Here is a 25,273-nt window from a genome sequence, read left to right on the forward strand (position 1 = left end):
GTGTGCAGCCATTAGGAAGACGAGGGGTGCAGTGCCTCAGTTAGGGGTGTGTGTGTGCGTATGTGTGTGTGTGGTCAGTATGGAGTAAGAGGCTGAAGAGGGTACAAGGTTCGGCACGCACCCAGGGAAAGCCCTGCACAATGACGCCTTTCGCATTATGAATATGTTACTGCTCGAGAACACTTACACCCAGTGATCCAGCAGCTTAGATCCATGCACGCACGCATGCACACGTGTGCACGCACACACACACACACGCACACTGACTTCTGTAGCACCTCGGTGTGCACTGTGGCCCTAAGCCAGCCCTTTGATTCAAGATGCAGGTGGAATCCTACAGTAGCAAAGCGTGGTCTGGGGGCCTTTGAAGTTGCCCTCAGAACCCGTGCAAGTCACGACGGGCCCCATGCTCAGTGTAACGCTCTGTGCGGCTGCCTTGAAATTCTTAATGCCTTTCGGACAAGGGACCCCAAATGTTCAGTTGCACTGCAAATTATGTAGCTGCTCTTAATTGTTTGAGAACCTTTCGTGGGGTTCTTGAGCTCAATACTCTTCTAATACTAATACGTGAATGATACAGTGCTCCATTATTTGCCTTTTCTTTTCCCATTCTCACACGAGAGCACGGTGGGCTTTTCCAGCAGCTGTAGGACATGGCTATTATAACAGACTGAATGCAGAAGCAGGTATGAGAATCCGGTTATTTTCTCCTGAGCTGGGCACTAAAGAGATTGGCAGAAATGAAAAACGATGCCACTCTTCTCACTGCATATAGTTTGTTTTTGGAAAATACAGTCAGTCTTCATGAAAATGTTATTTATGTTAACATGCAATGGGTGAACCCCGGGCTGAGTCTGAAGGAGAAGCAGGAGCACCGATGTCCAAGGGCAGGAGAAGACGGGTGTCCCAGTTCAGGCAGAGAGCAGATTCACCCTGCCTTTGCCTTTCGTTCTATGCGCACCCTTCACGCAATTGGGTGAGGCCCACCCGCGTCGGTGAGGGTGATCTCTTCTACCGGGTATACCAATTCAAAGGCTAATCCCTTCCAGCACACCCTCACAGACACACCCAGAAGCGTGTTATGGGTCATCTGGGCACTGCTTAGCCCAGTCAGGTTGACATGTAAAATTAACCATCACACTTGGTCACTTATGCAGGTAAATCTATGTCTATCAAAAAATGAGGCAAAGACATCATCCGTTCCTTACCCTTGACCTTCTGCAGAATTTCCCCAAGTGTCATCTGACACACATCACTTGCTTTACTTGTTTTTCTCCTTCATAAAGGCTTCAGGCCGGCTGATTCCAGGTCATATCTAGCCATTGGAGTGTCCCAAAATGGAATGGCTGCTTCAAGAGGCAGTGAACATCTCTTCCATGTCTTCCCTCCGAGGGTCCAGACTGCCCCCTTCCTGTGGGTGCTGGCGAGGGGCCGTCATGAGGCAGAGAGTTGGAGGTAGTGACCTCTGAGGTCCCTTGCACTTCTGGAATGGTGGATGAGGGTCCTTTGCCTTACCAAGTCCAAACTCACAGGTTGAAGTGATAACCAATGGGTCCCTATCTTCAAAGGAAAGAGAGAGAGGGGACATTCTGTCAGCACCAAAGCAGTGGAGCAGTCACTGGAGATTCCGATCTTGCTTACGAGACTGGGGTACCAGCTGGAGCCTGAAAAGAACTTTCTCCCAGGGGTGTGCGCTAGAGAGAACTGGGGCGGGGTGTGGGTGGCGGGCAGAGTGGGAATGGGAATCGCGTGTTCTCGTTCTTATGACTCTGACTCACTGAGATTGACATTTTTTTTAAGTCACGGATATGTCCCTTCCCTTTTGGGGGGCCTCTTTCCTTCACTTTTAGGACAAAAGTCCTGACGGGGTTTTCCCCCACTTGTCCTTTGAAAATCCATCTTATAAACGAATGCTAAGGTGCTTGGCTGTTAATAGTTGCACACATTACCCTTGGAAAAGAAAACGGAGATCCTGGAGACAGTATCTTTACCCTAAGGAACAAATCTCCTAGGCAGGAAATGTTAGAGGCTAGGCAAGCTGTACGGACATTTGGGGGAAAGAACATGTTTCTAGTACTTTTCAAACCATGCCTGTTGCTTTAGAGGGGTGATCAATTATGCCTGTCCTCCCTTCCTCCCTGCCTCTGTCTTTCCTTCCTCATTCTCACTTTTCCTCTTCCAGAAAGACCTCTGTGATAGCTCAGGAATTGCCTAGGTATTGGGATTTGGAGATAAATAACATGGTGTCGTTGATTGCGTAACTGGTGCGTGGAGACAGGTGAGGTGACCACCATGACACACTGAGGCAAGGCGCTAAGGGACGGTGTGCTAAGTGCTAGGGCAGCCTGCCTGGGATGCAGGGGAAGGATAAATTCTTGACCTGGCTCGTGGAGGGGGAAGTGGGTGTTCATCAGGGGGAGAAAGAGAGCAAGGGAGAAAGAGAGCAGGCCCAGGGAGGTTAAGTAAGCTGCCCAAGGTCGCCTTGGTAGGTTGCTGGCTCAGCGTTGAAAGCTGGTTCGCCTCCATAGCTGGCACCCTTGACCTGTATGCGGTACTGCCTTCCCAGACCGCCAGCAGCTCGGGGAGACCCAGCACAGGGTGAGGTGGGGGAAAAGGGTGGCTGGGAATGAGGCCTGTGGTCCGGGTTCACTTAGAATCCCTTTAGTCACAGGGTTAAACAGAAAAGGGAGGCAAGCATTTATGGGCCAGAGAAAAGTAAGGCCCCGCTCCTCGAGGTGCTATTAACTTATATGGGTGTCCTAAGATATTTAACATATATTCATTGGGCACTTGTCCTGCCCCTGGTTGGGTATCACTCCCAGCCTCGGAGCTCCTGTCCCACCTCTTCGCAGCGTAGTGGGCACAGTCTTGCAGAGCTAAGCAGGGTTCACTGTGATCGGCTCTGCCACTTCCACTGACGCTGTGGGTCCGGCTCCGCATCACTTCCTTAGAAGACCTCTGTCCCTTCTAACAAATAATCTGACCCGGCTTTTCTTTCCTCCCTTCCTTCCTCCTGCTCCCTCCATCCCTGCTCCCTCCATCAGAAGAGCTGTGAACCGAGCCCAGGGCAGGTTTCCTGCCCCCGAGGGGACAATGAGGGCCCAGCTCCTAGACCAGCCAAGTAAGCAGGAGTTGACCCATCTCTGTCACAGGGATTTGGTCCCCTTTACCTGCCTGACGCTGGCTGAGGGCTTACTTTTCCATGGCTAGCAGCCCGAGGAGGATGGCCCACCCCTCCCACAAGAATGCAAAGAAACAATCAGCTATTAATTTCCAGTGGGACGCACAGGAACCGACTGGGCCAGGAAATCTAAATCGAACAGTGATGTCATTCAAGCTCCCCGCTCCCGTTGAACTTCCAGGACTGCAGAGGACTCGGTGTTCCTGTTTTGCTACCCTCCTCCCCCTGCTAGTGGGAGGGTACCTCACTTTTAAATGAGATGCCCTCTTGCTCTCAGCAGACAGCACTCTGTGGTGGTTCAGCCCAAAGTCGAGGGAGCCGGACTGTCTGGGTTTGGGTCCCATCTCTGTCACCTGCTGTGTGGGCAAGTTTCCCACCCATGGAGACGATGCCTCCGGTTCCTCATCTATGAAGTCGGAGTAATAACAGGACCAGCCCCATGCTGTTGTTTCATGGTAGTATGAGAATCAAATGAGGGGATACGTGTGATGTGCTTAGAACTACGCACTTTTAAGGGTTAAAGTAACGAAATAAATATATTTAATTATCCAGCTTCGCGCGGTACTTGCCTCTGTCTTTTCTTTCCTTCAGGATGTCTGTCATCGGACAGAGGGAACGGACTTAGGGAAATAGACTAAGAGCAGGGATTTGAGGGTTAAAGTGCCTCAGTGCCAGATCCTCATTCCACCACTTAATTAGGGGTGGTCACCTAGTCTCTCTGCTCCTCAGTTTCCTCATCTGTAAAACGGGGGTTATAATTGCACCGATTTCCCGGGACGGTCATGGAAACGAGTTGTGTCCAGTTCTTAGTGTCGTGCCTGGCACATAGGAAGTGCTCAACAAATTTTGGATGTTATTATCGGGCAGCCCCCCAAAAGTGCCCTATAAATGCACCAATTTTGATTGCACCAACTACAATAATGCCGAAGCTAAGGCCCTGAGCAAGTGTGGCTGGAGCCTCAAGCCGGCTCCTAGGGGCTGGTCGTGCGTTGATTCACAAAAACGTGGCAGCTTGGCGAGGCGTAGAAGAACTGAGCCACGCTGCCTTTGAGTCCTGGCTCTCCTGCTTGCAAGAGGTGTGACATTGGGCAAGTTAACATCTACAAACCTCAATCTGTTTCCTTCCTCCCTCCCTTCCTTCCGTTAATAAATATTTATTGAGTGTCTCCTCAGCGGAGGCACGGTGCTGGGTTCTGGGTATTCAGTGCTAGGTTCTGGGTATTCCCCACATGGACGGGTCAGTGGTGCATCAGAGGCAGCCTGGAGGGAGGAAATGGGTGCCTGTCTGCTGAGGGCCCAGCCGGGGGACCTGCTACCCAGCGTGTCCACAGCAAACACGGCTGCTCGTGCTCACTTCCTAGCAGAGGTCCTCAGTTCACATCGATCTCTGGCCTCATCATCCTTTCTTAGGAAGAAGGTGACTGGCTCGTCACTCTTTTCTCCAGCCCAGATGAGATACTTAGGCAGGTCAGGGGAATGATTGTTCAAGGTTACTCGTTTTGTTTCTGCAGTGGAAAGTGAAGCAGGGATATTTTTTTCCCTGTAAATTTAGGATACTATCAGTAGATTAGTCATCCAAGAAATTAAAAATCAGAAAGCGGAGTCTACTCAGTAGACTCAGTTAAGATCCTGCCTTGATCTTATTTAATCCCAGGCCCTCTTCAAAGCAAATTTGACTGGCACGCAATTCTGCCTGGGATAGCATCTCCCCACTCACGTTCTGTGGAGCACCCTATCCTCGAACTGTTGATAGTATTCCATGAAAAGCAATTAAATTATTGAGTTTCTTTCCTGCAGACCACCTCCGAGTTCTTGATAGACTTCAGCCTGTTATGCTATTGTATGTAGTAGTTCCCAAAATTATTTGGCTAAGGGACCTTTCTCCAGTAACAGTAGCTGTGTCTCGTGGTATCACCCTTCCTCAGAGAACAGTCTAAGTCTAAGCTAGACTTCATTGATGGAAGCCATGCAGAAACACCCGAACTCCAGTACGTGAATATCATCCCTGGGAGGAGAAATAGAATAGACGGTGAGTAATGGGCTGGTATGCGTTCCTATCAGGCCAGAACTGCCCCACTTAATGCTAGAGAATGAACAGAGAGTTCTTTGTGAAGGCCGGCCATCCACCTGCCAGCTTGGCTCGTCTTGACTGCAGGGGACATTCAAGCACCGCTGGGTACCGCTGTCTTAGGGGACAGGGCATCTTTCATCCATCCACTTTCTGCTATTGCAGAATTCTCCTTATTTCCCACATCCAGCACAAAAGCTCCCTGCAGTTGGTGTTTTGAATGAGAATATTTATCTTCCCCAAACAGCTATGCAACTTCCTCTCCCTCATCTGGGAGGTCAAGTTGACTAAGGGGAGGGAAGCGCCTACAATGGGAAATAAACCCTTGGGGTTATTTTTACTTCTGACAAGTGTGTGGCCTTGAGAAAGGACTAAACCACCCACGTGAGCCTGGATTTCTTCATCTGTAAAATGGGAGTAATCACAGCACCCATGCCATAGTGTTGTCTGTGATGGGGGAGATACTGCGTTTGAAACACCTGGCACGGTGTCAGTACGTCATACATTTATGTCAATTGTAATTGTTGTTATTATTGATTCCATATTTGTGTTTTCCTGTATGCGTGTGAGAGAGAAAGAGAGGAAGAAGAAGAAGAAGGGGGGAAGATGAGGGGGGAGTAGGAGGGAGGCAGAGCACGACAGCTGACTCTGGCGGGTGGATAGGCACAACCGCGGCAGCATGTGTGTCTCCATCAGGTCCGGCTGCTGTAACAACTAGGCTGGGAACCCACAGCAGACATCGTTCTCTCACAGATATGGAGGCTGGGTGGTCCCAGATCAAGGTCCTGGCAGATTTGGTTCTTGGTGAGGACCCTTTTCACGGCTTGCAGATGCCCCCTTCTTGCTGTGTGCTCACATGACTTTTCCTTGGTGGAGAGAGACAGAGAGAGATTAACAATCTTGTGTCTCCTTCTCTTTTTGTAAGGCGACTAATCCCATCATGAGTGCTCTCTCCTCATGACCTCATCTAACCCTGATCACCTCCCTGGGGGCCCACCTCCAAATACCATCACACTGGGGAGAAGGGCTTCAACATACGAATTTGTGGGGAGACAAACCTTCAGTCCATACCATTATGGAAAGTACGTTCCTATGCTCTCGATCAAAGAAGGAACAAAGATTCTCAGATGAGAGTGAGGATGTGTGAGAAAATTTGGGAATGTTGGAGATGGTGGGACAGTGACTAGACTACAGACATCTCGTGTGGATGCTGAGTGGCATTAGAACCCAGGAGCGGGGTGAGTGTGGATTTAAAGTGAAATCAGGCAGTGTGGTCTGGTGTGTTTCTCCAGGCATGTTTAAACTGATGCAAGCACCGAGGAGGAGGAGAATCAGACTGAACAACCTTGACCTAGCAAAGCAAATACAATGAAGTGAGAAATGGCAAGGGAGTGTAGGGTGCATGTGAGGAAGTTAATATCATAATGGAATCTAATCTGGGTGAGGAGGGAAGTGAGAGATGACAGGCCATGAAAGGTAATAGATTTCAGGGAGTTGCAGAATTATGGGAGTCAGGGTACTGGAGGAGTGAACTGGAAAGTAAGAGAGTGGAAGAGGGTGGCAATAGGAAACGACAAAGTCAAGGCTGACTGTGAGAGTGAGTGATTGCAGTAGAGTGGAGAACAAGATCACTGGAGCAGAAGTTAAGGAACTGAGCTGCCAGGACGTTGGAAAGATTTTGTCTATGAATATTGAAATAATCAGGAATTAAAGCAGGAGCAGTAGCTAAGCAGTGAACCAGGACTTAAAGCTTCAAGGAAAGAGAGGAATAACCTGGCAGTCTGCAATGACCACAACAAGGAGGGGAAATGAGTAGACTCATCTGATGGTTCGATGGGGATTTTTAGGGTGGGGATGTAGTCTTGAAAGTGGCACAAGGAGCAAGGAAAGCAAGCATTCTCCTTCACAGTCCAGGGATAGAAGGAGTGTTGGAGAGAACCTACCACCATTCGAGAGGATTTTGGGGGAGGGAGAGTCCTCAGGGGAGAACGAGGGCTCAGTTAGAACAGTGATTCTCAAAGTGTAGTTTAGGAACCCCAGGGAGTCTCTGAGTCCCTGTCACAGATCCACAAGTCAAAAACTATTTTCATAGTAAGACTACGATATTATTTGTCTTTTTGCTCTCGTTCTCTCACAAGTGCACAGTGGAATTTTCCAGAGGCTACGTGATGTGTGATAACACCACAGATTGAATGCAGAAGTGGATAGGAGATTCCAGCTGTCTTCTATTAAGCCAGAAGTTAAAGAGATTTGCAGAAATGTAAAACAACGCCACTCTTCCCTTGACTTTAAAAATATACGGTTAGTTTTCATAAAATATTTGATGGTTTTATTAGTTATTTTAAAGTTAGTAAGTTAATTTTCATGTTTAATTTCAAATCCAGTATGTATTGATGGATATAACCCACATGAACAAAAGTTCTTTGGAGTCCTCTTCTAAGAGTGTCATCTGAAGTTTCCAGAGAATACAACAGAAGGTTCTAGGAAATGGGGAAGGGCTGGGAGACTGGTCAGAAGTGGGAATGGAAATGGCCATGTGGTGATGACAGTATGAAGGATTAAGGGTAACCTTGAGCCCCAGCTTCTTGCGTTGATGGGCAGAGACAGGGATGAAGGCCTTAGGGAGGCCAGTCCTGAGTACTTGAAGTCAGAGGGTAGTGATGAGTCTGAGTGCTGCCAGGGGGCCAGGAACACACCGAGCCAGCTCCCGCTGGGAGAGATATGGTGCCAGGAGACCAGCCATCCTACATAGCATTTGAATCCTTAAGGGGGAGTCTGACTGGTGCTCCTCACCTGCTCTTCTGTCAGATGCCCCCTCCCAAGACCACTCAACTGCACAAGTGGTAGGATGATTCACTGCCCCATCCTGCAAAATCTGGAAGAGAGTATGGTCTGGGCAGGCATTCTCAAATGACTGCTACAATGAGTACGGAAAATGAAATAACTTTTTTGGGAACACCTTTGAGTATTCAGTCTTGCCTGAAGGTGCAGAGCTGGGTTGGGCATATGCTGATCTTACATTGTGACACAAAAAATTGGGGTACGTGGTTTGCTATGAACGTCTTCCATTGCCTCTGGATGCAAAAGGCCTTCTGAGAGACAGATTGGGCAATACAACATCAGCATCTTCGGATGTGGCAGTGGTGAGCGGGTTGATGTATACAGCCAGATTCCTACATCAGTGGAGAAAGTCTGGAGATGGATCTGCACCAGTGGTTGGTTGGTGGAAGAGCGAGCCCAAAGAATCTGCTCAAACCAGCCATTTTGCCCGATTGCAGAAGACACCATTCACACTGTAATTCAAACAACTGATGTCCCTTGCAGTTGTGTAAGGCAGAAGCCCTGACACGAGAACCTTGCCTGTGCATGTCAAAATCTTACTTTGGCAGTGTTTGCCTCAACATCTGATCATAATCTCAACACGTGAATGTATTGCATTTAAAAATATTTAACTCTTCCAACCAGATCAACACAATTCCATAATCACAGGAAAGTAAAAGAGCTTGCAAATATAAAGATTCAATGAATAAAAAATAAAAAATTCTGAAGTGTGTTTAAATGTGCCACATTTGGAGAATGTGCTCAAAAGAGCATTTATTTCCTACCCCCCCCCCCCCCCCCCGCTGAACTGTGAGTAGGGACATAGATCAATTTCCCTCTCCATTGGATAATTCCCATCAGCCTTCAAAACATGCCTTATTCATTTTCACCCATTTAAAAGTAATCAAACCATCAAATCAACGGACTTTCTCTTGACCCTGCACCCCCCCTCTAGGTACATCCCCATTTCTCTGCTCCCCTTCATGGCAGAATTCTTTGAAAGAGTTTAGTATTCCTTGTCTCCTTCTCTTCAATGCTGTCTCCCCTCAGCCCACTCTGATGGGATTTCCTCCCACACCACCCCACTGAAAGGACCCTTATCAAGGTCACCAATGTGGCTTTGTCAAAGTTAATTCGCTGTTCTCGTTTCATTTTTGGACAGCATTGGACATCCTTGACCGAGTCTTCCTTCCCGGTACGTCTTCTTCTCCAGGGCTCTGTATCACACTCCCTTGGACTTCCCTAGCTCATTAGCGACTCATTGCTTTTCATTCTTCTGCTGCTTGCTCTTCTTTTATTAGACTCCTCGATTCTTCCTGGCTTCTCCTCTCTGTCCATACTCACTCCTCAAAGCATCGCACGCAGTCCTTTGGTTTTCAATACCATTTATATACACTGAGAGGTCTCAAATTTATCCCTCAAAGCCCTCAATGCCATCTCATGTATGCAAATGTCTGTTGGACATCTCTGCATGGCTCTCACCCGGGCATTTCAAACTCCACAGAGCTACCGCAGAACTAGGGATTCTCATTCTGCCTGCACTCTCCATTCTGTCTTTCCCAGCTCAGTGACTGGCACCATTATCCACCCCGTTGCTCAAACAAAAAACTGAAGCCTCACCCATGGTGCCTATCCCTCCTCACGTGGCCAATCCATCAGAAAATTCCATCATCTCTAGTTCAATGTTTGACAAATATAATTGCTCCACACCTAATCCAAGTATCCTCATCTCTTCTTTGGCCTACTGAGGCCACCTCCTCGAAGGGACTGCCCTCATTTTGCCCTTTTTCTAGTTCATCTGCCACCCACCAGCCAGATCATGTTACTTCTGCTCTAAACCCCTCTGATGACGTCCCACTGTGGCCAAACCCTACCCTGACTTACCAGGTCCTGTGGGATCTGACCCTGGTCTAGTTCTTGGACCCCCTCTTGTTCCGCTCTCCACCTGGTTTCTATGCTTCCACCATAATGGTTGTCTTCTCATCCCTCTCGCTTGTCAAGCTTCTTCCTGACTCAAGGTCTCTGTATTGGCCACGTCTTCTGTCTGGAACATCCCTCTATTGCTATGGGTTCTTCTTTTCATCATTTATACCTCAGCACCAAAGCTACCTTGGCTGAGGTCATCCCTGATGACCCTGGATAAAGCACTTCTCTTCCCTGTGGTCACTCCAGCACCCCATAGCCTCCTCACAGCAAAGGCCAGCACTTGAAATGATCTTTGTGTGTTCATTTGCATGTTTATTGTTTGTTTGCTGCTCCTTGATGGTGGAGACTTTGTTTTGTTCACTGGCATCCCCGGTACTTGGTACCAAGAGGTGATCAGTCAGTATCTGTCAACTAACTGACTTGGAACTGCAGGAAGGAATAGCTGAAATCTGGATTACCCAGGGAAAATTCGGGTAGGATTCTAAATTCTTTTCACTTTTAAGATGTGCTCATTCAAGTCATTCTCAAAATACAATCTCAAAACAATTACTACCCCCTTTCGAGTAGAGGCCAGATACTTGCCCATACCGGAAGTCAAAAACAGAGACTAGTGACCAACGTACCAGTAACACTCCATTTTTCCCAAGGAAAGGATGAAGAGGACAAAAACGATTTTTTGTTTGTATCATCCACAGTTCTTCAAAGAACAAACTTCAGGTACCTCAATTTGTGCACTGTGGAAGTTAAAAAGACGACAGAAGGAGGGCAAGCTTTTTTTTTTCATCCGTGCGTGAAGTCTTCCTGCTGTGCCAAAGGTCACTGAGTTTACATCCTGGTGTTAGATCAGACGCTGAGCTGATTTCTCAGATGGTCCTGTTTTTATGGACTGTGCAGAGCTGTGGATGTACACTGAGCGCTTACGCAAGGTTCTCTATCTAGACTGGTATTTATCATGAGTAACTACATTAACTTATTTTATGACCGGAGCCCTGAGAACCTGAAAAACTGTGTTCTAACGCTGCACGTGCCTGGGGGGCCTGCCTGTGCGCCTCGCAAACTCTGTGCCTGGCCTCAGCACAATCTTAGATTCTCAGGACCTGCATTTTCCCATCTGCAAAAAGGAGAAAACATATGAAAGGATATGAAGCCTTTCTTCATTGGAATGCCTTTAAGACACTGTACGAGACATGGAAGTATTATGGAAGGAGGTCCAAACTTGAATGCCCAAAGTTAACACGTATTTATTTTACACCTATTGCATACTACAGATCCTTGAGGCATTCAATGCTATGATTTTCTAGACTCAAGTGATTTTAATTATCATTCAGAGACAGACGCAGTTAACCCTACCGAGAGAGAGTACTGTGTAGTAGGAGAGGACTGAATTAATGTCGGGGATCCCTGCCTTATCCTTTTTTCACCTTGCGTCTAACTTTGGACAAGTCACCTCGCCCTTTCTGAACTTGGTCTGCTTAGGCTTTGGGGGACAGAAATGAGTTACGAAGATGAGGTGGGCAGGCATTGTTACGGGAACAAAGGAAAAGGAGAACAATACAGCACTGGAAGAGCAGAAACTGGGTGGCGGTTTTGATCCCAAGGCAGCCCCAAGGAGGGCCTTCTGCTTCTCCCTGTCTCGATGCCCACTTGCCTCCATCTCTACTCCAGAGCTTCCTTTACTTCAACAGTGTGCACACCATGCCAAGCAAGGTTTTGTCTAGAGGAAAGGTTCTCTTGCTGGGGAGAAAAATGATTCGAGCCCATGCCATTTTACTGGATTATGTCTGCTTCCTCACAGCTCTGGCCCCTCCCAACTAGGAGCCAGCATCCCTTCTCTGGCTGTACCAGGAACGCCAGGGAAGCGGGTGAAGTAGGCTGGGGTCAAGAAGTGGTTGAGACCGTGGCAAACTGAAACCTGCCTGCCCTGTCTAGAGGGAGACGGGCTCAAGCACTAGCGGGTTGTGGCCGTGGGGGCTCACAGCATGAACAGCACCAGGCCTTTCAGATCTGTCAAGGCAAGCTGAAAAATCCACATTTTTGCATGAAGTGTTCTGATTCTTACATATTGGCAAGTAATTTTTAAAATGCTGACACCGTGGGGTTCAAAAACATGCTACCTGTAATCTACAACTAGCTGGACCACAGATGAGGCGGCTTCTAGAATCGGGAGTTTAGATAACGTCATGACCTCTCAGCTTCTGTTCTGGGTACTAGCTCTGCGTGTGTGTTCACACGTGTGTAGCTGTGTGCGTCCTCACTCCTGAGATGGAATCTGACTGGGGCAGTGCACCTCTTCCAGGCCAGGGCTGGTCACAGAAGTTTGTCACAGAGTTTGCTGTATTTGGGTTAGGTACCTGCCCTTGATCTTAAAGGGGCTGCCTAAGGCCTGCCTTTTCAGCAGGGACCTTTGTTCAGCCACCTTCCATTCCAGAGGCTGAGGCCATGGCAAACTCTGTACCCGATACGTCTTCCAAAGACCTACAATTTTCATCTCCATAAATGAATGTTTAAATAGCACGATCTGTATTGGTTTGTCCTAACAAAATTCTGTTTCTTAAGAAAAGGCAATGTTCCACTGGCATTTAGATAGAATTTTGGTAAAAATGTGGGTGGTGATAAGTATAAGATACTGGTAGTAATAGTTATTAGAGAGAGGCTCTGATTTATACCAAATGTTGGCTACTTCTCATTTTAAGAAAATTCAGGTTACGTAATTCGTAACTCTTAGGTTTAGAAGAGACTTTAACCTCTTTAAACCTCCCTTCCAGTCCTTGAATGCTCTTTTATGGCTTCCCCACCAAGCTGGCATCGCCCACATTGTAGGTACTTCTCTTTACTAGGGAGTACACTTCTTCCAGAAGGAGGCTCTTTTATCCTTGGATAGGCCTAGTGATTAAGTTTTTTTTTCTTATTGCACAGTGCCCAACCCATCCTACCAGCCCAGTATCAATTTGCTGAATGAATCCATTTATGGATTATAGGATATTTACTGGGTGCATACTATGTGCCAGGCACTGTTCTAGGATCTTTTTTTTTTTTTTAAGATTCTATTTATTTATTTGACAGAGATAGAGACAGCCAGCGAGAGAGGGAACACAAGCAGGGGGAGTGGGAAAGGAAGAAGCAGGCTCATAGCAGAGAAGCCTGATGTGGGGCTCGATCCCATAACGCCGGGATCAAGCCCTGAGCCGAAGGCAGATGCTTAACTGCTGTGCCACCCAGGCGCCCCTGTTCTAGGATCTTGAACAATATCAGTGAATAGAACAAATCCATGTTCCTGTAGAGTTGATGTTCTGGCCTGGAAGTAGGAGGTGGTAGGAGAGAGATACATTTTCTAAAAAAAAAAAGTAAATTCTGTAATACCTTACAAGGTGATAGATGCAATGGACAAAAGGAAAAGAGTCCAGAGAGAGGGATTGGGAGGGAGGAGTGAGTTACAGCTTGAAATAGAATAGGGTGCCCCCCCCCCCCCAGCAAAGACTTGAAGAAGATGAGGGAGTTAGAATGTAGAGTGGGTGTGCCCAACCAGGGCTTCCTGCAGCCCTGTAGAAATAGCTCCTTTTTCACTTTCCTGACCTGAGAGATAATAATAGTAATAATAATGGCTTAATTTCTGTTGAAATCCCTCAGAGATTCTAAGCGCTTTGTCCATATGAATTCATTACATCCTCATAGCACTCCTGGGATCACTACTACTTTTATCCCCATTTTCACGGGGGTAAACTGAGGCATAGCACAGGTTAAGTAACTTGGCTAATATCCTGCAGCTAGTAACAGGAGGAGGTGGGATACAAACTCTGACCTTCCAATCGGCTCGAGCCTTGGGGTCTTGAGACGTCAGCACAGCTGCCTGGAGGCCATCTCTCAAGTTCCTGCCCCTTCTGCTTTCCTCTCCCAGGCACGTGCCTGGAGCCTGGAGCTTTTCCATGCGTGTGATTTCTGGGATGAGATTTAAAGTCTCTTCACCACCCTGGGGTTTGAACTGGGAATCCTTGAATATCACTGGACAAGTGGGGCTTGGGGAACTTCTTCAAACCCCCTCAAGACTCCTCCCTTGGGCACACCCTGACCAAGCAACCCTTGCTTACATAGGTCTTGTAAGGTCACAGTGATCAAAATAAACACTTATTTTTTTCTCAGTTTTGACATAAAAAGACACATCTTTTCTTCAGCAAATGTCACTGTGGTTTCAAAGCCTAAGTGTGATGTTTGAGCGGACAGCATTTTAAAAGTATTTCCTGCTCAACCATAGGGTGAAATTATACAAGCCAGTGAGTCCTGAAAACAGCTGCCTCAAATTCTTAGCACCTGCAAAAAGAAGAAAAAAAAAAAAAAAAGAAAGAAAAAAGAATGAAAGAAAAAAAAAAAAAAGAAAAGAATTTTACATTGTTTTTAATTTTGAGATCGGCTTGTTTTCTGTTGTTTCAAACTCTGAGGGACCCTCCAATTCACTAAACCTTCAGCTGGAAGGAGAATTTGGAAGCTTTAAAAGGGTTTTGCAAATCTAAGGGAGAGGCGTCACTGGAATTATATTTTCATTAATGCACTTAAAACCACTGTTCCTGGAATCGGCCTGGGGACTGTTCTTGAAACAACAGCGAAAGTCCCAGTCTCTCTGGGACTCTACTAAGGCTTAGAAACAATCCCATGGCTTCTTGGTAGAGTTTCCCTTGGTAGGGGGATGCGGCGGAGATCCCTCGGTGGAGGTTAGCGGCGGGGATCTCCTCTAGTGTGAGCTCTCTCTCGACCTGTTGCATCCTCCCAGGCTTTTCAAGTTGAGAGTTGGATTTCCTGAAATTGTTGATCTGGATGAAAGTGCAGGCGCCCCCTCCCCCTTCCCAGCGGAGTGAGAGTCGCTGCAGGGGGGGAGGAGTAGGAGGGGTTGAGGTGGGGTGGGGTGGGGGCCGCAGGAGAGAAACTAAAGCGAGGAGCACAGGACAGGAAAAGTGGGAGGAGGAGGAGGAGGAGAAGAAGAAGGAGGGGGAGGAGGCGGCCTTGAGACGAGAGAGGAGGGAAACGTGTCACCAGCCCGGCTCGGGGAGCTCCGCGGCCGCGGCGTTGGCTGACCCACGCTGGCGGACGGGAGGCTGGACGGGACCCCGCAGAGGCCAGCGCTGCGCGGGGAGGGAGGAGGGAAAGCGGGGCAGAGCGCGGCGGGAGAGCCCTCCAGGTCCCTCGTTGCTCTCCAGTGAGAAAACTTTCTCGGGAAGACCGGAAACTTTGTCCTGGGCGCGCAGAGTTTCGGGTGGAGGCGAGCTGCGGGTGTGCGCCACTCGAGGTGACTCAGCCCCGGGACCCCAAGGGGGTGAGTGGGGAAGTCCCGGGGAGGGGCTGGAATTGTCCGCTCAGCTACCGCGCAGGATTGAGCAGGAACTCGCCGTGCACTCTGGGCATAGACTGGCGGGGCACGGGCCGGGGGGCTTGGGGAAAGCGCCACATTTGGGGGCAACCGGATGGGGACCCCAGCACGGTGCAGGATCCTCAGATCCCACGCAGCAGGGGGACGGAGGGGACCGGACTGGCGACCCCCGGGTTGGGGCGGGGGGCGGGGAGGAAGCCGTGTGGCTTAGCGTGGGATGGGGGGATGCCGCCGACCGCGGGACCCAGGCTGTGCCAGGAGATCGAAAAAGAAAGTTTGCTTGTTTGCCTCTCTCGTTCTCCCTCTGCCTGAGGCGGCAAATCTAAAGAGCTGCCCCGGCTGGGGCGCGGGCGATCCGGCGCCCCGAGGCAGCCCATCTTTTCCTGCCGTCCCCCTTTTGCTGAGGCAGGCGTGGGAGGGAGGGCAGGGGGGCCAGGCGCTTTGTCCCGCGCTCCGCCGGGCTCCGCCGACTGGGGCGGGCCGGGGCGCAGCCCGCGAGACACCCGGCTGGGGCGGGCGGCTGTCGGCGCCGGCTGCACCCCCGGTTCCACGCGGGCTTGCCCGCCCGCCCTCCATTTGGCCAGGCTTTCCTCTGCGCGCCTACTGTGCGCACGCGGGGGGCCTACTGTGCGCACGCGAGGGGACCCACTGTGCGCACGCGGGGGACCCATTGCGCGCAGGGGGCGTTCCGGAGCCCCGGGCCCCCAGCGGCCACGACCCTCCCTTCCCCGCCCTGCGCCCCTGTTCCCGAGGGCGGGCGCCCAGGGTCACATCAGGCTGTGTGCTTGCAAACTGTGTTTCAGCAACCGGCTCTGGGGTGCCTCCCTGGTAGGCAACAGGGTTTTTTCCCTGCGCCTGCCCTCGGTCACATGCCGCCGCCTCTTCCTCCGCGGTGCCGGGAGCCCGCGTTTTGTTTGTCAGCAGTAAGGCGGTATTTATAGACGCCGCTGCAGTCCTGCGGTGTGTAAGGTTTCAATTACTGCGATGCGCCCCACAAGACGGAAGGCTCACGCGCGCCAATCGGAGGCACGTTTGCTCCCGAGACCCGCATGTTAAAAGCTCTGGGTGGGTCTCCCGGCATCCCTGCTGCGACAGAGTTCTGGAACCTGTTGTCCACAGGATCCGTGCAAATTCAAACGGCCCACGCGAAGGACCAAAGTGGTCAAGGGCGCTAACGGTCCGCACTCCCCTCCAAAGGGTGCTCCTTGATGAAGTCTCTCGTTTGACCAATCTTTGGTGACCCTGACCACCGCGTGTTGCCGTCCTGACATTCCATTAGCCTACACGCTGCAAAATGTCCCGGCGCTGAGCTCGGGTGAATTGCTCTCTGGTGGAAGGCGCTGTTCTTGACACCATGAAGCAGCAAGTGGGTCAGGAGGGGAAATGGAGCTTGCAGATGCTAATTTAGCCACATTTTAAATGTAAGCGCCTGATGAGGTTCCCAGTACCGCCGAGAAAGGTGCGATGGGCCCTCCTCTTTTTGGAACCTGGCTGCAGTGTTGAGCTGTTCTAACCCACTAAGGGTGCCCTTGAGAGCCTGTTTTGTAGGCAACTAGCAGATAGAGGAAACACTGCTTGATCTATCCACAAAATTGCCTTCGGTTCTCCAACCCCAACCATTGTCCTTTCTGTATTTTCCTGATGCTTCTAACAGCCAAAACCAGGAATAGTGTAAAAAAGAAAGATATTAGAAATGAGCTAGTCCAACTGACTTGTTTCTCCAGGGCTTAGTTTAGACTACCTTGTTTTGTAATAAGGAGACCTCGTTTCTTTCAGATCCAGAGGTTCATGGATATTTATTTCGGGAGGTGAGATTTCAATAGTAATTGTTATTTGAACATTATAAAAATGTTCCCTTTATTCAGAAAAGGAGGAAGGGGGGCAAACACTCCTTGAGTTCTTATTATGTCTTAAACTTTGCCCTAAGAGACAGTGATAATATTATATAATCTGCACCAAAACAGTGATGAGGTAGGGACGGTTATAGCCCCATCACTGTAATGATAAGCCCACTGAGGCTTTGGACAAACCATTTAAGTGGTTTGTCCCAAGGCGCACACACAGGGGTGAAGCTGAGGATGGAGTCTCTAGTGGGAGCGGGTACTAGAGATGTTTCCCTTCAGTTTGTTGTTCCTCAGTTGTTGATTAGATCATCTTATAGTTGAGTAACTTGGTGGCTTCTTCTTTCTTATTTTTTCTCGATGTCACATAGTACCACAGGATGGCTCAATTATTGAAGGGAAAAAAAAGTCCTAATCTTGTGTTTAGGAAACTGTTACTCTGGTACCTGAAAATTTCATGCTGGTAGTCTGGACCTAAATGTCATCATCTTCGGTTTGCTCACTGACAGTGTATGTGCAAGATTTAAACCCCTTATCTGTAGAAAATGGGATTATTAGGGCTTTGTGGATTTCTTAATTATTTTCCTACCCTCATTACTTCCTGTGGTCATTCCTTTTGTAGAGCCCTTGTACAAGATCAAGCGTACTGAAATCTTTCTTGAATTGCGGCCTTTTCCCTTCTGATGGTTTTTGCAGGACTAGACCAATACAGAATTGATTTGAGAAGTAGGGTGTGAGCCCCTTTGAGAGATCCTTACTCTGTTTAATGTTTGTCATTAAAAATTTCTTCCCTAGAGCTGCCTCTCTATATGCAAATGTTAAAAGTAATGCTTATAGACTGTATTATTTGTTAACAAGTCAGTGTGAATTAATATCTCAATTGCTGAAGGTTGAGAATACAGTATTTTGGGGGATTTTGTGCTGGGTTAGGAATTTGGGAACAGAGAGAGTGATATCCTGATAAGCAGAAGGCAGTGTTTTATAAGGGAAGATACCACTCTGGAACCGGGAAGGAAGTTGGGGGTATACATGATGCCAGTATAAATGATGAGACATCAGAGGTGATCTTGAGTTAATGAACATTTTTCTCAGGGACTGGGGATCCAAGGTTTGCTTTGAAACTTGCACAGTTAAAACAAACAAGCCGACATATTTCTTGGGCAGCTGTCATGAGCCAGGTACAGCTATGGTGATGTCATTTGAGCCTCTCAGCAACCTGAGCAGGGGAATATTCTTTTTCCTATTTTAAGATGTGAAAACAGAGGCTCAGAGAGGTTAATTCCTCTCCTGACGGAACAGCCATTAACTTAAGCGCCTTGTGCTTTCCAGTATGTTTTGATATCTCCCCTTGAAGGCCTTCCGTGAAGAATCCAGGGTGCCAAGTACTCAAGAAAGTCCTGGTGGTTCACATGGAAGTTTCTGGATCAGAAGTGGATACCCGAGCAGTGTGGGAGCTTAAAAATGAGGGGATAGGAGGTGGGTGAGCAATGGAGGAGCTGAAGGGACCGTCTGGGTAGTCCTTACTCCATGGAAGAAGGAGAGAGGCTCTGCAGATACTTTGAGTTTAGAGAATTATGAGCCTTGGTCTGGCAGGGGATGGCTGTCACACTGTAAAGCAAGACCTGGCAATTGGCATGCCACTTGAGGTGCCCAGAGGGGGAGAGTGGGGCAGGAAGGACCCCCACCTCCTCCCTCAGCATACCTTCTGTTGTGATGATGCTTGGTAAGACTCCCCAGTTTATAGGCAATATAAATTAGGGAGCTCTTGAGACCTGTTTCCATTTTAATTGGACTTGGCCTTTCGTGGTAATAATCATCCAACCTCTGTCTTTAAATACTCTTTTCTTATGCTTTGCCAGTTTATGGCCTTTGTAGATCAATCCTTGGATTTCATTTAGAGGAGAGAGAGGGAGGGGAAAAAAACAGCAAAGGTTAGTGATTACCTAAATTGGATTAAGTTCTGTCTAGCAGCGTTTAAAGAAATGTTGCTTGCTCTCTAATTACCATCAACTAGGAATTTAAACGGTCTATTAAATTTAAGCTGACTTTTTTTTTTTTTAATCCGCCATAGTTCTAGTTCTAACATATTCTGGGATTTTGGAGGCTTTTTTATATTCTTTAAATGTGTAGAGGGCGTTCTCTTGCTCCCTACCTTTGAAAAATACTACATTTCTGTAGCAGGATAGTAGATGATGTTTTTATATACTGGCTTCATTGCAAAGCTGAAGCTCCTAGCCAGGTACGTTCGACTCTGTCAGCCTCTGGAAAGCAAGCCGGTGAACTGAGTTCTTTGTCGGAAATTTAGGGACAGCTGTGTGAAGCTATTTGGATGGAGTATGACTTGCTCCTTTATCTCTGTAGTAAAAGGATAGGCCTATAATGAAAATCAGCCACCTTTACTCTGTGCTTGAGCTTTGAATCAAAAATCTGAGTGCTCTTTATCGAAGGGGGTGGTGTGTGCGCTTCGAGGCTGGACTGGGGAGCCATCAGGATGTAACCACGAAGGGCATGACGCTGAGAGACAGCGCCTCACTTGCCTGGTCCTCTTCCAGGCCCTGGTGTGCTGACAGATGACCTGTGCCCAGAGGGTTTGAGAGAGCAGAGAACTTACCAAAAGGTTTCTCCTTCTTTTGACCACGCCCCATGGGAAAATACGGTCAACGTTTACCCCGGCCACTGCCCGAAGAGCCATCATGCGTGTTTGTACAATTTATTTTGCATATAATCATATGCTACCTAAAAACATGTATTTACCTCTCTAGGCTTTCATTCTCCTTCCTTCTCTTCAATTTTGGGGTACAGATATAAGATTTTTCTAATGCATTCGTCGGTGTCTTGGTTTCACGTTAGCTGGTTGTCAAATGCCAGCAGCACCCCCAGTTTCTTGCTCCTCCTTACCTGTTACAGAACTTTCTCTGGCTTGGCTGGTTCTTTTTTTTTTTTTTTTTTTTTGTATTTGCTCAGAGATTTTTTTTTTTAATGATTTTTTATTATATTATGTTAGTCACCATACAGTACATCTTGGCTGGTTCTTTTTGATCCGGGCTGAGTTCTGTGTTTGGTTGAAGGCATCTGTGACAGCTGTTAGGTTTTTAGGTTTTAAGCAAATACTAGGGATTGAGGGACTGCTTGGGGCTCCTTCATTCAGGAACTAGAGTATATGTCAGCTTGAGCTGAGCCTGGAAGGATATCGAGATGAGTGTTTGTTTTTGTCTTCTTTATAGGGACTGGGGGCAGGAATCCAGCCAGGGCTGTGGTGTGTGTGTGTGTGTGTGTGTGTGTGTGTGTGTGTGTGTGTGTTATTCTGAACTGAGCTGCCTCAGACCCTGTTACAACCTGCTCGTGACCTCAGCTGCGTAAATCCGCAATGGAAACCCATTAACGCTTGCTGTCTAATTCCGCATACTCCTTTGGAACTGGTTCACTGTCGTTCCCCAGATGTCTTTGGGGGACACCATGTCAACTGGTGCCGTCATTTCGGGGAATTCTGCTGTGGCGTGCCAGCTGCCGGGGTCCCCCACTGTGGAGCTGCGTGACCCCTTTCACTGTAAAGTATCTGGAGGCAAAATTGGTGGGTAAACAAGGTAATCCTTTGCAGTGTTCTGAGAAAAGCTTCAAAAATTCTTTTTTTTTTTTTTTTAATTCTTGACCAACAGGACAATCGAGGACTTTCAAGACACTCTGAAAGGTGTCGGTATCAACTTTGCAGAGAGGGGAGCTGTTGAAACAGTCCCTGCGTTGGCCTTAACTGGCATCTTGGAGACAACACAGGTCAGGGAATTGAGATCTGGAATCTGATCTCGACTCTGCCATGGGCGAGCTGTATGACCGTGGGCAAGTTGGCCAGTTGCTCTGGGCCTCAGTTTTCTTAACTTCAAAGTAATGGGATTGGTCCACCGCTGTTTAAAATATAAAAATTAGGAGACTTGATATCTAAACTTAAGGTTTCCGTCTTTAAAAAAAAAAACCAGAAACCAAAACGAGTGGACTCCCTTAACATGGAGGTGTTCCCTGCCTCGGCCCCGCTAAGAATCGAGATTGCCATCCTGGCTTCAGGCCTTCTTGTCTTTGTCTTTAATCACGATTGAATTCTTCTTCTCTCTCTTTTTGTTTCTTTGTTGCTGGTAGGGCTACATCCGGCTTGTCTCTGTGTTCAGATAGTAGGTGCTCACGAAATATTCATTGAATTGTGATTTTTTCCATCCTGTCCTTGTCTGTCACAAATGAAAAAGGATACTCAAGCTTCTGAAGGGCTTACCTATGAAACTTGGGTTTCCTTCCCCACATTTCCTTTCTAGGCTCCAGCGTCCATGTTCTTCAGAGTGACTGGCAAGAAAATGGAGAACCTGTGTTTTTCACTTGACTTCTTAATAGCTTTGCCTTGTGACTGGGAAAGGTGAATTACCCTTCTGCCTCCATCTTGTCTCCACTGCCCATCTTCAATTATAGTTGTCAACTTGGATTCATAACATTACTTCTGGGTGTTTCTGGCGGGACCCTGAACCCTTTGGAAGCAGGTGGTTTATTCTTCCTTACCCTCTATGCTTCCTCTTCTCAGTTCCTGGCAAACACGGGACCTCCTGATGTTTGGTTGTTGAATGAACTTGAAGTGACCCCATGACCTCTGTGAAGTGATCAGATCCCAGGCGCCTCTTTAGTTTTCTGAGTCTTTGTTCAGTGCTTTCTATACTTGGCTGCAGGGCATGGAGAGAAGTTTCCTTTCCTTCAATCCCGTTTTCTCACGAAAAAGCATCTCACCCTATTCTTGCAGTGGGAGGGTGAAGCTCATTTTTAACCAATAGTACGAGTTAATCCGGAGCACATTTCCCCACACTGAAGATTCTCGTTGTCTGCCAGACAGTAGCGTCTGGAGCGCTGTGTCACCCAGCAGGGTTTGGATGTCAGAAGTCTAATTGCTCACGTAATGGTCAGCCTCCGCCACCGCCTCTGTCTAGACGTTCGGGTTTATCATCTGGAAGGCCCCACAGCATCGCTCTGCATGGCATTTACGGGCCACACCCTCACAATTTGCACTCCAAGAAACCCGATCCTTAAAGTGGGGCTCACAGATGAGTAAATAAGATGTGTGGTTATTCCCCACAGTTTTGCTTGACTTGTACCGAAGGAGGGGATTTTTTTCTGGTGATGATACAGTGGTTTGCAGGCCAGGGTGAGGGTGACGATGTGATGAAATAATTAAGGCTAGCTGGATCGGAATCGTCAGTGCTTTGAGTGCTCCGGGCACTGAGAAGGCACGGCTAAGCAGAGAGAAGCACTGGGGCTTGTGTCCTCTTTGCCCTAATATTTACTGTTGCCTAAATTCACATTCTCAAGACTCTTCTGTCTGCATCGGTTTCCAGTGGAGCGCTGAGAAAGTTGTCTCCTTCTTCCTGTGGCGCCTTTTCCGTAGTCTGAACTTGACCCTTCGCATTTTCTTGTTTGTGGGAGTGTGTCTGTCCCTCGGCTGGCGCTTTTCCCCCAAGAGCTGCGGAGAAGTCACACGGCTCTGTAGTGGGCACCTCTCCCGGGCCCTGTCTGTCGGCTCCGCTCACCCGCACGCAGACCCAGGATTCCTGGCCCACGCGGCCCAGGTCCACGTTCCCGCAGTCATACTTAGGCGGGCCGCAGTTCAGTCATCCGGGGAGAGAATTTTTCTGGTCCCTCGGCAACGGGAAGGCTGCTCTGGCGGGTGGCCTGGAAGTCCATGTGTCATTCCACCATTCAGAGACATTTACCTTGTATGGGCCCAGCACTGTGCTCGCAGCAGGCGATGGCAGGGGACGAGACGGGCCAGGTCTCAGACTTTGAGGAACTTACATGCCATCGGGGCGCGTCAGTGGACAAGTAAACAAACAACGATGACCTCACAAGCTGGTAAGGGCCCTGAGAAAACGAAGCGTCCTTCCTGGGAGAGACAGAGTGTGCTTGCAGCCCGGAGCACATTTCCCCACACTGAAGATTCTCGTTGTCTGCCAGACAGTAGCGTTTGGAGCGCTGTGTTACCCACCAGGGTTTAGATGGTGGATGTCCAGGCCAGATGTTCCGGCCAGGCCAGAAGCTGTCGATGGTGCGCATGAAAGGAAGCCACGGGTGGTGGTCACGTCTCAGCTCTGCGTGTGGCAGACATAAGTATTGCTAAAACCACGGCAGTTGGGAGCTCAGGCCCTGGAGTCGGGTAGGATCTGATGCTCGGTCCTTCTTACTAATCTTCTGACTTTGGACAAGTGAATCCCTGTGTGTCAGTTTCTTCATCGGGGACATGGGAAGATTAAACCTGCCTTGTTAGTTTCGAGTGGAGATGAACCGAGATGCTAGACACAGAGGCGTGGCACCGTCCTGACCCTTGTGGCCGGCCCCTGATGAAAGCTAGGATAGTCTTTTCAGTGATTAAATAGAGTAAAAGAGTCATGGTCAGGGATTTGCAGAATGGTTTCAGCACTCTTGAATACCCACTTCTGACTTGGTTTCTGTCTGGTGGGCTGGGGTGGGGCGTGTGGGGGTCAGATCTAGCTTCCTGGGTTGGCTCGGTGGGTCCTGTTGGCTGTGGGTTTCTTCTTGGGATCCCCGCACGCTGCCGGCTTGTCCTGTTGGAAAAGTGTGTGTGCGTGTGTCTATAATACGAAGGGGAGCTCATTGTTTGAGTGCGGAGTCAGTGATGGGGTAGGACTGAGATAAGACAGCTGATAGTTGAGAGGCTGGCCAGCTAGCTGTTGTGGTGGGTGGGGGCTAGTTCTGGGCTTGTGCTGTGGCGGGGGTCCTCTGCTGCCTCGTCTCTCAGAGGTGCTCAGTTCTGGAGGGCAGTCAGGGTAGGGGCCGAACGGAGAGCTGACGATGCCGAGGTGCTCATGGCCACCAGCTAGGCCACACTCTTTTCATCAGCTGTTAAGCCAGCAGACCTCAGGAAGGGAAGTGACTTACCAAGCCCACAGTGGCTGGTTTGTGGGGGGGTTACATTACACCTGATGGGGGCCCCGGGGAAGGGTGTGAGAAGGCTGGTGGTCATAGCTGTGATGGGATAAAATAAAGGTCCCAAACCTCTATGTTAGGTCCCTAAAGGGCGCGTCTGCTTGGGGAGTTTGATGCCAACACTTAAATAAGTCACATGAGTTCGCACTTTAAAAAACCTGGGTTTTTGGCATCTCTTGGAAAATTCAGATCTGGCAAAACTGAGCTTGTGTCCTGAGGTGGCGAAAGTCAGATTGGATTGAGTGGTGCCTGCCTCCTGTAGCCCGGGGAGGGTCCTGCCCCGTCTGCGATGTTCTGCAAAGTATAGCAAGTATGCGACACATGGTGCGAAAAAGGAAAGAAGTCGGTCTTCCTGTCGTTTTCTTTTTTCCTAGGGCTTTTTTTTTTTTATTTTTTTAAAGATTATTTATTTATTTATTTGACAGAGATAGAGACAGCCAGCGAGAGAGGGAGGGAACACAAGCGGGGGGAGTGGGAGAGGAAGAAGCAGGCTCATAGCGGAGGAGCCTGATGTGGGGCTCTATCCCATAACGCCGGGATCACGCCCTGAGCCGAAGGCAGACGCTTAACGACTGCGCCACCCAGGCGCCCCTTTCTAGGGTTTTTCTGACCCGTGTGTCCCTGTACAAGGCAGCTCCTGTCGTAGAATAAATGCCAAAGAAAGAAACTTGTGTCAGATGAACGAATGAACTATAATTGCTCACTTATTTGGGATCAGAAGCCAAGTTAGAATCCTCACTTCTTCCAAGCAGCTGAGTGACTTTGAACAAATCGGTAGCCTTTATGTTTAATTGTCTTTCTTGAGCGGGGGTGGGGCAGGCATCACTCTTGTTTTTACTTATGTATTTGACTCTGTCATACATGTTCATGTTTCAGAATTCCAAGGTGCAGACAGGTTTGCAGAGAAAAGTCTTCCCTACTGTGCCCCTGTCACTCAGCCCTGTTCCTTGGGGGAAACAGGTGTTCTCAGTTTCCAGGTTGTCTTCCCAGAGATACTCTATGCAGTGCAATGAAATATGCAAATGCTCTTTTCGTCTTCTTTTACTTAGATGGTAGCATCATATACACGCGATTCTGCGTTTAGCACACTTTCATGCAGATGGGAGGGCATGCCA

The 25,273-nt window shown here is 48.6% G+C and overlaps 1 protein-coding gene across 2 annotated transcripts in view; it reads left to right on the forward strand.

Annotated features, from left to right (window-relative positions):
- The first annotated feature begins 14,972 nt into the window (after window positions 1–14,972).
- Window positions 14,973–25,273, forward strand: part of PRR5L (proline rich 5 like) — a 73,073-nt gene continuing 62,772 nt past the window's right edge. The window contains exon 1 of one of the 2 annotated variants that reach the window (XM_045808491.2): window positions 14,973–15,297. The gene's annotated coding sequence lies outside the window, so the exon portion shown is untranslated. The remainder of the gene's footprint in view (window positions 15,298–25,273) is intronic. The other variant, XM_045808490.2, reaches the window with a different exon arrangement.

The sequence above is a fragment of the Ursus americanus genome, chromosome 24 (assembly GCF_024610735.1).
Source record: "Ursus americanus isolate L20-20 chromosome 24, mUrsAme1.1.p, whole genome shotgun sequence".
Lineage (NCBI taxonomy): Eukaryota > Metazoa > Chordata > Mammalia > Carnivora > Ursidae > Ursus > Ursus americanus.